The sequence below is a fragment of the Muscardinus avellanarius genome (genome assembly GCF_963383645.1).
Source record: "Muscardinus avellanarius genome assembly, chromosome: 1".
Classification (NCBI taxonomy): Eukaryota; Metazoa; Chordata; class Mammalia; order Rodentia; family Gliridae; genus Muscardinus; species Muscardinus avellanarius.
In genome coordinates, this window is record NC_137786.1 from 225,849,452 (window position 1) to 225,864,334 (window position 14,883).

The 14,883-nt window shown below is 37.0% G+C and overlaps 1 pseudogene across 1 annotated transcript; it reads left to right on the forward strand.

Annotated features, from left to right (window-relative positions):
* The first annotated feature begins 7,058 nt into the window (after nt 1-7,058).
* Nucleotides 7,059-9,642, forward strand: LOC308279662 (integrator complex subunit 6-like; annotated as a pseudogene). The gene has a single exon. The product of its transcript is annotated as an integrator complex subunit 6-like (transcript).
* Nucleotides 9,643-14,883: the final 5,241 nt, after the last annotated feature.

Genomic DNA, 14,883 nt, shown 5'->3' on the forward strand with positions numbered 1-14,883 from the left:
AGGTATGCCGGGCGTGGTGGCGCACGCTTGTAATCCCAGTGCTTGGGAGGCTGAGACAGGAGGATCGCACAGGTTTGAAGCCAGCCTCAACTACTTAGTGAGGCTCTCAGCAACTTAGTGAGACCCTGTTTCCAAATAAAAATAGGTCTGGGAGCATAGCCCAGAGGTAGAAAGCCTCTGGGTTCCAACCCCAGTACCACCAAAAAAAAAAAAAATGCGTAGGTACCTTGAGTAAAATTAGAACAGTACCATTTCTCTATGTGCCCACCTTTACCTCCCATGGGTGCTGAAAAGGAGAAATGCTTCTCAGTTCTTTTGTGAGAAGGCCACCTCTTTTCTTCTCAAATGATCAAGAACTTGCTCACTGTCTCAGGTTCCCAAGTAATAAATGGAGTCTCCTGAAAATTAAAAAGGAAATTTAAATATGTCACTGGCTACTTTTATTTAAGTGCCATAGAAACACTGAGATTGTTTATTATAAAGTAGCACTTATTAATTAAAAGGTTTTCAAAATTCCTCAGATAATTCATCCTACTACTGCTGCTTTATAATCATGAATGCATAGACGACATCTTTCCAAAACAAATTTGAAAGCCAGTCATGGTGGTGCGCACCAGTAATCCCAGCACTTGAGAGGTTGAGACAGGAGGATTGCAGGTTCTTGGCCAGCCTCAGCTACGTAGTACGTCTCTCCACAATTTAGTGAGGCCATTTTTCAAAATAAAGAATAAAAAATAGGTCTGGGTGTGTAGCTCAGAGGTAGAATGTCCCTGGGCTCAATCTCAGTTCTGGAAAAAAAAATTTTTTTGTTCGTCCACTAGGGCACTGGAAATGGCAGTAGAATGCCACTAGGTCCATTCCCAGTACCAAATAAAATTAAATAATTTCAATAATTTTCTGTCTTGTATTGTCATTTTTGTCTCTTTGAAAATATTTCCCCTAACAAATAGAAAATTTTGTCATTCTATTATAATAATTTATCAGTGTTTTAACCAGTATAGTTACTATCTTTCTATATCTGTATATATTTAATACATTTTATCATAAGAAATAATTCTGAAATATTTTCAGGATCAGAAGTATGCATGTCCAGCAAAGTTATGGAATTAGTACAGCTCATTCTTGGCCCCAAGAATTGTTTCCATTTTAGGGTATTTTGCCTCTTGGGAAACAGCATGGTAATGTGGTTAAGGTTTCAGATTTTAGAGTTTCAGTTCTGATATTCTTTTGCTCTTTCAGCCATCCTAAGTGGCTTAAACAACCTAAGGTTCATTTACCCTTGGTGAAATGAGGAGACCAAGTGCCCTGAATGGGAAGTTTACTGGGAGTTTATAATGGAAATTTCTGCAAATGCTCAGCACACAATCAGGAACTTGGTAACTATTCAGTAGATGTTGGTTGTTACTGTCACCGATTGCTTACAAACAGCCACAAATGACCAGTGTACCTGTGGGTGGGGATGTCAGGGCTGACAGAGTTTTCTGTTTTGTTCTTTTGAGGAAATCTCTGATATATCAAAAGTCCTATAGATACTCAGGCACTGTTGACTTCAGGTGGATGCAGATTCAGACGCAGTATCCATGCAAGTCGATACACCTAGGGCTGTGACAACATACAAAACATAAATCAGTTTCTATTTAATTTGCCTGACTGTAGATGAACGGTCCAGGAATATTCAGCAATGGGCTATGTGATCTTTTATGTAGAGAAAGGGTCAAAGTAAGTATGTCAATTCTTAATATAGCGGAGATATGATTTTTCCTTCTTCTCCCTCTCCTTCTCTTCTTATTTTACTTTCATTTTATTTCATTTATTTTCTTTTTAAAAGATATAATCATCCAGTTATAATTCACCAACAGCCTCAAAGTGGATAAGACTTTGGATATGCTCCATTCCTAAAATGTTTTATTCTCAAGAAGAAAGAGTCAATCATAACAGTCCAAATATTTTTTAATCTGGGAGTGGTGGTACATGCCTGCAATCCCAGTACCTGGTAGCCTCAGAGAGGAGGATTTCAGGTTCAAGGTCAGCCTCAGCAACTTAGTGAGATCCTGTTTCAAAATAAAAAATAAAAATGTCTGGGTTGTAGCTTGGGGGTAAAATGAGCCTGAGTTCAATACCAAGTCCAAAAAATGAAGAAGAAATATTTTTGAAAAAGATGTATTAGAAATGACTTGGACCTTCAGATATTAAAAGTATTATATATATATATATGTGTGTGTAATTCTTTATTCTAATAGTAGACATACATCTAAATAACAGACATCATTATTACTGTAATGGCAAAAATACATCAAATTAATAGACATCTAAGAAATAAATTGAAGCATGGGCAAAAATTTTATATATGATGTACTTAGTATTTTTAAAATAATAGGGAAAGGACAAATTCTTCCATATATTGCTTATGAAATGTGACTAACTATAGGTAAAAAATATTAGTCAAATAAGTAGGTATACATTATACAATCTTAAGATGAAAAAGATACTTCTGAAATATGACCCTGAAACATAAAGTGTAAGAGAAATATATCATGAAACAACTTAAATCTTGGTTGACAGAAAATTCTACTTAGTTAAGACACAGTTGAACTGAAAAAATAGTAACAAGATATAAAAATCCATTATAACAATGCATTTAATGGTCAAGATATCCTCTAAATTAAAACAAAAGAGGCATTAGCACCATCAATTAGTCCCTAAATATTTCTACATTTCTGGAGGAAATTTTGGTTGGTACAATCTCTCTCATATGTGCATCTGTTGCCTCATATATAAATAAAGCTAATGATATTATCATCCTCATAGTTTACCTGCAAGGACTAAATAACAGAAAAGGCTTTAAACAGTAAGAACTTAATCAATGTCATAAATCATCATCCCTAACATCACTTGTCACTGTAAATGAGAATGAATGAACTAGTTCTAAATTATCAAGGAATCTTCAGTAAAACAGTTTCCTTACATAGTTGGACTTTAAGTTTAGACTCAAGAATATTGTTAAGAAACCATTGCATTTAATCTTTCTCCTTTTATCACCCACTAGCTGGATTGCAAACTCCTGCTGTCACTTCCACTTGCTGGCTGTCACTGCCCACCACCAAATGCCCTTGAGTAGAGAGCACTGAATAGACTCCATTCATGGCCCAGATGCTAAATGTTGTGTATACTGACATTTTCATGAATAAATAGATATATACTGAATACATTAGTAAATTAAATCTTTTATCCATATTTGGATATAAAACTAAGAATCTTATCATTGTATGTCATGAACTTTAACTGGTTTTGCCCACTCTTGGAACAGAGTGATGACAATGTAACTTCTCAAATATTCTATCCAAGATGAGTTAAATTAAGTGAAAATAGTTTGAAGTTATAAACATGCACAGACAACATTCTCCAAACACCAATAGGAGTTGTCACCTCAATAAAAATAAGTCAAATTGTAGATCCATAGGCTGCACAGAATTTTATATGTTAAAATTGCACTCTCTTGCCAGGCGTGGTGGCGCACGCTTGTAATCCCCGCGCTTGGGAGGCAGAGACAGGAGGATCGCGCAGGTTTGAAGCCAGCCGCGCGCGCTGGCTTATGAGACCCTGTTTCCAAATAAAAATGTAAAAATAGGTCTGGGAGTGTAGCCCGGAGGTAGAAGGGCTTCCAGGAACCCCAGTACCACCAAAAAAAAAAAAAATGCACTCTCTTGATTTAGGCAGCAATGATGAGGTACGTTTTGTATAACCCACCATTTGCAGAGTTGTGGATTGTTTTTCTTACTCATGATAAAATTTATCCTGAAAATGTATCTTTTTATGATTTTGTCAACTAGACCAAAAGTAAGAATAATTTTGAAGATGCTCACCTTTTTGGATAAAAGTTTACATATGTTTACCAGCTCTCAGGACAAGTGGAGAAGAGTAGCTGCTGCCTGATGTCAGTGGTTTGCAGACTTCTAGGTGAATACAGCTAACTGAGACATGTCCCGATTCTGATCTAATAAGGACAAGCTCAGTTTAAAAAGGTGTTCCAGAAACAAAATTAGGTAAATCACAGAGTGTTGATGAATGAAGAACAATTTGAAGAGTAGCTGCTGCCTGATGTCAGTGGTTTGCAGACTTCTAGGTGAATACAGCTAATTGAGACATGTTCCGATTCTGATCTAATAAGGACAAGCTCAGTTTAAAAAGGTGTTCCAGAAACAAAATTAGGTAAATCACAGAGTGTTGATGAATGTAGAACAATTTCAGTAAAATAAGGTGAAAGGAGACACTATTCATGCTTGAGCAGGCATCTCTGAATCTGTGTCGCCCAGGCTAGCACCTCAAGAGCCCCAGTGTCAACACAGATTAAAATGAATAGCTACCTGAAGATTTCAAAATTTCTAATAAGTGATGAATCAAAGTTGTATATTTAAATGGAAATCATATTAATTATTATTATTTTAAAAGTAAAATCCTGAAGGGCAAAAATCAAATTAAAAGGGTCATTGAAGTGGAGAAAAATGGGAAACACAGACAAGTATGTTTTATATTAGGAAATTCCCTTTAAACTCTGTAAGTTATTATTTTATTTATTTATTTTTTATTTATTTTTGCAGTACTATAGATTGAACCCATAGGAATTCTACCTCTGAACTACACCCCCAGCCCTATTTTTTATTCTTTATGTTGAAACAGGGTCTCACTGAGTTGCAAAGGGCCTCACTAAGTAGCTGAGGCTGATCTTGAACCATGATCCTTCTTTCTCAGCCTCCTGAATGCTGTGATTACAAGCATGCACCACCACGCCTGGCTGTAAGTTATTTTTGATCCCACTCTCAATTAGTGACTTTTTAAGTATCAACCAGGCTTTACAGGCACTTACTTATTTGTATTTTTATGATCATATTATCTTCACTTTTCAATTGAAAAAAAAAAAACAGAAAGTAACAGATCTCAAGGCCACATCCATAAGAATTCAACACCCATCTCTTCATGAAAGGTCAGTGAATCTGGACAAAGAGAATGAAAAATCCAGAAAGAAACCAGAGTGCAAGATATGCACAGAGGGAGAGGGAAAAGATGAAAAATGAAGAGACTGATTTTTATAAACTTTGTTCCATGTCACTTCTGCTATAAAAATTACATGGATCTTGAAATAAAATGGGATCCATAGTTCTGTTTCTGTCTAATCTTGATGATTTCTCAAGAAGACAGAGTTCTTACTGAAGGTTAAACTGCTTGTTTATTTTCCAGAGAATTTTCCAAGTGTATGTATTACACTTCAAAATGTTGCTTTCAGCCACAAAGCTGGCTGTCCACCGACAGCAAGTGAGATGGCTACACTGGGGATCATCTTAAATGTGCCACTAAGAGCAGGGGTGAGAAGAGAAAAGCTAATTAGAGGGAGACAGCTGCAGGTACTGCTCTCTGGAGCCATGGATGCCAGGAGGACTTTCCCTGTGGAAAGGAGCAGTTTCTGGCTTCCCTGTGGTACTTATCATCAGCTCAGCATTGTAACTTTTTTTAACAGACCTTGGAGTTCTTGAGATTGCAAAGCACTTAGTAATTTACCTCTGAAATGGAGCAAATACCCAGACATGGTGGTGCACACTTGTAATCACAGTACTTGGGAGGCTGAAACAGGAGGATTGCAGGCTCACAGCTAGCCTCAGCAACTTAGTGAAGCCCTCTGCAACTTAGTGAGATCCTGTTTCAAAATAAAAAATAAGGGACACAGACCAATGGAACAGAATAAAAGATACAGAAACTAACCCACACTTACAGTCAATTGATCTTTGTCAAAGGAGCCAAATACATACACTAGAGGAAAAAAAACAGCCTTTTCAATAAATGGTGCTGAAAAAACTGGCCATCTACTGGCAGAAAAGTGGAACTAAATCCTTACCTCTTACCCTGCACATAAATCAACTCAAAATGGGTCAAAGACCTGAAAGTTAGATCAGAGTCTATGGAGCTGTTAGAGGAGAGCATAGATTCAACACTCCAACATAAAAGCACAAGTAGAAACTTTATCAACAAGACTCCCAAAGCTCAGGAAATTAAAGCAAGAATTAATAAGTGGGGTGGCATCAAACTAAAAAGTTTCTGCTGATTATAGGAAATCATCAAGAGTCTAAAGAGAACGTCTACAGAATGGGAGAAGGTCTTACCAGCCTTTCCTCTGACAGAGGTCTAATATCTAGAATATAAAAAAAGAACTTTAAAAACTTTACACTAGAAAAACAAATAAAACAATCAAGAAATGGGCAACTGAACTGAATAGATACATGAAAAAATGTTCAACATCATTAGCAATCAGGGAGATGCAAACCAAAACTACATTGAGATTCTATCTAACCCCAATTAGAATGGCAATGATCAGGAAGTTAAATAACCATAAATGTTGGCAAGAATGTGGAGAAATAGGAACTCTTCTAGATTGTTGGTGGGAGTGCAAATTAAATTAGTTCAGCCACTATGGAGATCAGTGTAGAGATTCCTTAGAAAACCGGGAATAGATCCACCATATGTTCTGGCTATACTACTACTGGGTATCTTTTCAAAGGGGTAGAAACCAGAGAACTTCAGTAACATATGTATGCCAAAGTTCATAACAGCACAATTCACAATAGCCAAACTATGGAACCAAACTCAGCATCCATCAACAGATTACCAACTAAAAGCCTTTTCACATCAATGGAAATAACTGATAAAACTATGAAACTGAATAAAATTGTATTGTTAATAAAACTGTAATCTAGTCAGAATTTTTAAAAATAAGTAGATTTTCACTATATTAGGGTAAATATATAAAATATATTAATGTGTTTCACTGTAGTGACTATGACCATTGTCCTGTAACATCTTGCTATAAGCCTCAAGTATATAACACAAAGTTTATTTTTTAAAGAAAAAAGATACAACCAGCAGGGGAAAAGAACAAGCTGTGTGGTATCCTTGGTTCTTGTCACTTCTCTACATATAAATTAACACTGTTGGTGGCGGGCGGGCGGCCGCGGCAGGCGGTGGGAGCGGGCCCGCGCCTCCCGCCCGCTAACCTGGCCTCTCTCCCTCCCTCCCGCCCGCCCCGCGCCCCGCCGGCCGCAGCTCCGAGCCCGGGACCCAGCCAGCAGAGGAGACAGGTATATGCTGGTCACTTTCGAAGAGCCGCCCTATGCCATCAAGGCTGGATGGAAAGAGAACCATGCAACGTTTATGAATGAACTGAAAAACCTTCAGGCAGAAGGACTTACGACTCTTGGCCAATCCCTAAGGACAGCTTTTGATTTATTAAATTTAAATAGATTAGTAACTGGCATAGACAACTATGGGCAGGGAAGAAACCCTTTTTTCTTGGAGCCAGCAATAATTATTACAATTACTGATGGGAGCAAGTTGACTACTACTAGTGGAGTCCAAGATGAGCTACATTTACCTCTTAATTCTCCTTTGCCTGGAAGTGAATTGACCAAGGAACCTTTTCGTTGGGATCAGAGACTCTTTGCATTAGTGTTGCGATTACCTGGCACCATGTCAGTTGAGTCAGAACAGTTGACCGGTGTGCCTTTAGATGACTCTGCAATCACACCAATGTGTGAAGTGACAGGCGGCCGTTCATACTCTGTATTTTCTCCAAGAATGCTTAATCAGTGTCTGGAATCCTTGGTGCAGAAAGTACAAAGTGGGGTGGTAATAAACTTTGAGAAAGCAGGACCAGATCCTTCCCCTGTAGAAGATGGGCAGCCAGATATATCAAGGCCTTTTGGATCTCAGCCTTGGCATAGCTGTCACAAACTCATATATGTCTGACCAAATCCAAAAACTGGGGTTCCTATAGGTCACTGGCCTGTTCCAGAGTCTTTTTGGCCAGATCAGAATTCTCCAACATTACCACCTCGTACATCTCATCCTGTAGTGAAGTTTTCCTGTACAGACTGTGAACCAATGGTTATTGACAAACTGCCTTTTGACAAATACGAGTTGGAACCTTCACCACTGACTCAATTTATCCTAGAAAGGAAATCTCCTCAAACATGTTGGCAGGTATATGTGAGCAATAGTGCAAAATATAGTGAACTTGGTTATCCTTTTGGTTACTTGAAAGCTAGTACAGCACTGAACTGTGTCAACTTATTTGTGATGCCTTACAATTACCCAGTCCTTCTTCCCCTTTTAGATGACTTGTTTAAAGTGCATAAAGCAAAACCAACATTGAAATGGAGACAGTCGTTTGAAAGTTATTTGAAGACTATGCCTCCCTACTATCTTGGGCCCTTGAAGAAAGCTGTTAGGATGATGGGAGCACCTAACCTAATAGCAGACAGTATGGAATATGGACTCAGCTACAGTGTCATTTCATACCTCAAAAAATTGAGTCAGCAGGTCAAAATAGAATCTGATCGAGTCATTGGATCTGTGGGCAAAAAAGTAGTACAGGAAACTGGGATTAAAGTCCGAAGCCGATCACATGGTTTATCAATGGCATATAGGAAAGATTTTCAACAGCTACTCCAGGGAATTTCAGAAGATATCCCTCACAGACTGCTAGACCTTAATATGAAGGAATACACTGGGTTCCAAGTTGCTTTACTAAATAAGGATTTGAAACCTCAGACATTTAGAAATGCATATGACATACCAAGACGGAATCTTTTGGATCACTTAACAAGAATGAGATCTAACCTTTTGAAGAGCACCCACAAGTTTCTTAAAGGACAGGATGAAGATCAAGTACACAATGTTCCTTTAGCACAAATGGGGAATTACCAGGAATACCTCAAGCAAGTACCTTCTCCACTAAGAGAACTTGATCCTGATCAGCCTAGAAGGTTACATACATTTGGCAACCCCTTTAAGCTGGATAAAAAGGGTATGATGATAGATGAAGCAGATGAATTTGTGGCTGGACCTCAAAATAAACATAAACGACCTGGAGAACCAAATATGCAAGGGATCCCTAAAAGACGTCGGTGTATGTCTCCACTGTTGAGAGGCAGACAGCAGAAGCCTGTTGTAAACAATCATATTGGAGGAAAAGGACCACCTGCTCCTATGTCTCAAGCACAGCCAGACCTTATTAAACCCCTTCCTCTGCATAAAATTTCAGAAACTACTAATGATTCAACAGCAGATGACGTGGTTGAAAATCATGTTGCAGACCAACTTTCATCAGACATCACATCAAATGCTATGGATACTGAATTTTCAGCATCTTCTCCAGCCAACTTACTAGAAAGACCAACCAATCATACAGAGGCTCTTGGTCATGATCATTTAGGAAATAATGACCTCACTGTAGGTGGATTTTTAGAAAATCATGAGGAGCCAAGAGATAAAGAACAGTGCGCTGAAGAGAATATACTGGCATCTTCACTCAGTAAAGGAAAGAAGTTGATGCATTGCAGAAGCCATGAAGAGGTCAATACTGAACTAAAAGCACAAATAATGAAAGAGATCCGAAAGCCGGGAAGAAAATATGAAAGAATCTTCACTTTACTGAAGCATGTGCAAGGCAGTTTACAAACAAGACTAATATTTTTACAAAATGTCATTAAAGAAGCATCAAGGTTTAAAAAACGAATGCTAATAGAACAACTGGAGAACTTCTTGGATGAAATTCATCGAAGAGCTAATCAGATCAACCATATTAATAGCAATTAAAAAACATAGAATGTGGCTGCTTATTTCACTATCTTCTCCAAATACAAAGTAAATACGAGACTCTTGTGATCTTGAATTCATTTTTTGACATGCATTGTTGGCTATTTGAAATACTAAAGCAAGTCTACAAATCCTTTTTCCATCATTTTACAGTGACCTTTTCTTCATTTTGGTTTATTTTTGTAATGTGAAAAGTATCACTCTAAAAACCATTTTTATTTAACAAACTAAAATTATTCCTCCAAATCTCTTGCTTGTCATTGACTCTTGCGTGTCAATTTCCCTCAGGTTCTATTTTCTTAAAACCAACCTTTAAAATTGCCACCTCTGTTAAGGTTGAACTTTGCCAAAAAAATTAAAAAGAAATTACTTTGTAATTTTTGGGGAAAAAAGCACATACATTAAAACTAGGTAATGTTTTGTATATACAGTTATTTTGGATATATTATTGTAAGTTGTACAAATGTATTTTGAAAAATATTTAAGAAAAGCACTTTTGTTATTCCATCAATAAATGTTCTATTTAAAATAAATAAATAAATAAATAAATTAACACTGTTATTCTTAAAACTTTTCACATTTTAGGGTTTTTTTTAACGGGTTCTTATCATATAGAATGGCTTTTTCAACTATTTGATGTCAGACACTCGGCTTCAAATGGGTTATGTGGATGCAGCTAGACACAGTCAGTAGGAATTACGGAATCCAGTTTGTCACTTTTTGTCTCTACCCAACTATTCTTGAGATCTACAAAATATTTTCTATACTGTCTTCCCTTTAGGGAATATAATAGGTGCCCACAGTTACCCTTGATGGAGTGTGTGCTGCCTTCTGCATCACCCTCTCCAGGACCCCTTTGATCTCCTTGTTCCTCAGACTATAGTTTGGAGGAGGGATCAGCATAGGATGACATAGAAGCCTGCAGCACCTTGCTCTGCTCCACAGTGTGGCCAGTGCTGTGGTGGGTGCACACAGAGAGTGGCCATGTGGGGGCACAGGTCTTGACTCCTTGGTGCTACCTATAAATGAGGAGAGTCTCAGGATGGAAGCTGTACTGAGGCCATAGGACACAAAGATGAGAAGAAAAGCACTGAGCCCAACACAAACAGCTGCCAGGAAAAGGATGAGCTGTTAATGGAGGATCATAGCAATACCAGGAAAGAATAGAAGCATGTTGCAGGAGAGGTGGCAAATGATAGTTGGCCCACAGTAAAAGTGATGAAAACAGAGCACTGTTTGAACCAAGCTACTAAGAAAACCCCTGCCACAGACACCAGCCACCATCCCGTGACAGAGGCCTGGGGCCATGAGGGCCAAATACTGCAGAGGGTGACCGATGGTGACAGATCTGTCCTAGGTCATGGCAGCCAGGACGGAGCACTCCACCATACCTGTTCAGGCCACCATGAAATACTGAATAGCACAGGCAGTGTGGGAAATATTTGGCTTATCTTTTAAGATGTCTGAAAGTATCCTTGGGCTGATGGAGAAAGAATAGTAAACACCAATCAATAATGGGAAACAGAGAAAAGTACCTAGGAGTTTGCAGGTGGAGATTCATCCCAAGGAGGACTAATGAGAGCCAGGTTCCAGTTTAGAGTCATTATGTAGATCTTCAGGAAGACTGGAAAGAGAATGTGCTGTAGTTATTGGTCATGACCTTAATCATCAATATTTAACAGTTTTTCCAACCACTGACCCTAACTAAAAATTTATCTTGGATAAATTTTGTCTTTGGGAACAAATGGCACTCAGTGGGTATTTGTTACAAAATCTCCTTAAATGTCGTAATACCATAAGCATCTCTTGTTAGATTCTGTAAATATACAAGACTGAATATTGATTAAATGAGCACAAGAGTGTCATGTCTCTATATAGTGAAGGGGGCGATCCTGCTCACATCTGCTCAGTGCAGTTTATTTTCATTTTTATGCATATGGTTAACCAGTTTTGCCAACACCATTTGTTGAACAGGCTACATTTTTTCCAGTGTACGTATTGGACCCTTTATTAAAAATCAATTGGCTGTAAGTATGCAGATTTGTTTCTGAATCTTCTATTCTGCTCCATTGGTCTATGTGTCTGTTTTTGTGCCAGTACCATGCTGTTTATATCACTATAGCTTTGTAGTGTAGTTTAAAGTCAGGTATTGTGATTCCTCATCCTTTTTTGTTGTTGTTGTTGTTGTTGCTGAGAACCACTTTGGCTATTCTGGGTTTTTTGATGTTTCAAATGAATTTAAGGACTGATTTTTCTATGTCAGTAAGGAATGACCTTGGTAATTTAATGGGCATTACATTGAATAGGTAGATCACTTTTGGAAGTATGGCCATTTTGATGGTATTTATTCTGTCTATCCATGAACATGGGAGATATTTCTATCTTCTAAGATCTTCAATTTCTTTTTTCAATTTTTTATAATTTCCTATTTTTCAATGTTTTATAATTTTCTTTGTAGACATCTTTTACCTCCTTGGTTAAGTTTATTTCTAAGTATTTTTTGTGGGATATCCTGAGTGGAAGTGTTTTCTAGATTTCTTTCGCAGTGGATTTATGGTTGATATACAGAAAAGCTTCTAATTTTTTAAGATTGATTTTGTTTAGAGACACTTTGCTAAATTTTTCAATCAGTTTTATAAGCCTTTTGGTTGAGTTTGCTGGGTCTTGTAAGTATAGTATCATGCCATCTGCAAATAGTGAAAATTTGGGTTCTTTTCCTATTTGTACTCCTTTGATTTCTTTTCTTTTTTTTTCCTTTTTCTTTTCTTTTTTTCTTTCTTTCTTTTTTTTTTTTTTTTTTTTTGCCTTATTGCTCTGGCTAGAGTCTCAAGAACTATATTGAAAAGAAATGGTGGTAATAAAAATTCTTGTCTTGTTCCTGTTTTTAGGAGGAATTCTCAGTTTTTCCCCATTTAATATGATGTTGGTTGTGGGCCTTTTGTAGATTGTCTTTATGATGTTGAGGTAGGTTCCTTCTATTCTGATTCTCTGCAGTGCTTTTAGCATAAATGGATGTTGATTTTGTCAAATGCTTTTCCAGCATCTATTAAAATGTTCATGTGATTTTTGTCTTTGGTCTGTTTATGTGATAAATTATATAAATTCATTTTCATATGCTGAACCAGCCTTGCATCCCTAAGATGAACCCTTCTTGGTCATGATGTATGATTTTCTTCATGTGGTTTTGAATGTGTGTTGCTAGTATTTTGTTTAGCAGTTTTACATCCAAGTTCATCAATGATATAGGCCTGTAGTTTTCCTTCCCTGAGCTGTCTTTATTTGGTTTGGGTATTAATGTGATGTTGACTTCATAGAATGTTTGGGAGAGTCCCGTTTCTTTCTATTTTATGAAATAAATTGAAGAGTATCAGGATTAGCTCATCTATAAAGGTTTTATAAAATTCGCTTGGGAAACCATCTGGTCCTGGGCTTTTCTTTGATGGTAGGCTCTTTATTGCTATTTCAATCTCTTTGATTGCTATTAGTTGGTTTAAAAATTTTTATATCTTATTAGCTTAGTTTAGGAAGGTTGTATTTATCTAGAAAGTTGTCAATTTCCTCCAGATTTTTCATTTTGTTGGAGTATGGTTTTTCAAATTAGTTTCTGATAGTCATCTGAATTTCTGCACTGTCAGTGGTAATATCTCCTTTTTTATCTTCTATCTTTGTAATTTGGGTTATTCTCTATCTATATATCATCTATCTGTCTATCTGTCTATCATCTCCTTTTTGGTTAGGCTGCGTAATGGTTTATCTATCTTGTTAATTTTTTTTAAACCAGCTTTTGGTTTTGTTGATTTTCTGTACTGCTTTTTTATTCTCTACTTTGTTGATTTATGCTCTGATTTTAATGATTTCCTGTCTTCTACTGGCTTTGGGGTTGTTAGACTGTTCCTGTTTTTCAAGGGCTTTGAGGTATGTCATTAGGTTATTTATTTGGTGATTTTCTGTTCTTTGTATGTGAGCACTCAGTGCTCTGAACTTTTCTCTTAATATTGCCTTCAATGTGTATCAAAGGTTTCGATATGTTATATCTCTATTTTCATTTGTTTCTAGAAATTTCTTGACTTCACCCCTTACTTATTCAGTCAGCAGTGTGGTGTTTGGTTTCCACATGTTTATGTACTTGTTCTAGGTCTTATTATAGTTGATTTCTAGTTCCATTTCATTATGGTCTAAAAAGACTGGAAAGTATGTCACATTTTTTTAATTTGCTAGTGCTAACTTTGTGGCCCAGGTTGTGATCTATTTTGGAGAAGTTTCTGTGAGCAGCAGAACAAAATGTGAACTCTGCTATAGTTGGGTGGAATATTGTATATGTGTCTAATAGGCCCATTTGGTTGATGGTGTTCTCTAGGTCTGAGACTTTGTTACTGACCTTTTGTCTAGAAGATCAGTCTAATGGTGTAAAAGGGGTGTTGAAGTCTCCCAGTATTATTATATCGAGATTTATGTGTGACTTAATGTCGCAAAGAGTTTGTTTGATGAAAGTAGCTGCACCTATGTTTAGGGCATAAATGTTGACTATTGTTATTTCCTCTTGCTGGATTGTTCCTTTTACCAATAAAAATGACCTGCTTTGTCTCTTCTAATAAGCTTGGGCTTGAAGTCTAACTTGTCTGATATCATAGTTGCTACTCCTGCTTGTCTTCGAGTCCTGTTGGCATGGATTACCTTGCTCTATCCCTTTACCTTTAGTTTGTTACTATATTTACTTGTAACGTGTGTTTCTTAAAGGAATCAGATAGAAGGAATCTGGTTTTTAATCCATATATCTTTTTATTGGGGAGTTGAGGCCATTTATGTTCAGTGTGATTATTGAGATATGGTTTTTAATTCCAAACATATTTAGATTTAACTTTTGTTTGAGGTAGTGTTTGTTCTTCTTTGCATAGTTATTTGCTGGATGTAAATTGTTTCTCTGGTTCTGGTATGTATTACTTATTTATTTTTTGAATCTCTGAGTATTTTCTCTAGTGCTGGTTTGGAAGACATAAATTCCTTCAGCTTCTGTTTGTTGTGGAAGAATTTTATTTCCCTGTCTAATTTGAGAAATAATTTTGCTGGGTAGGAAATTTTGGACTGCAAGTTGTTTTCTTTCAGAGTTTGGAATATGCTACTCCAGGCCCTTCTGGCTTTCATGACTTGGTTTGGTAAGTCTGGAGTGACTCTATTTGGTTTGCCTCTGAATGTCACTTGATCTTTTGTTTTTGTCTTTAAGATTCTCTCCTTGGCTTCTAC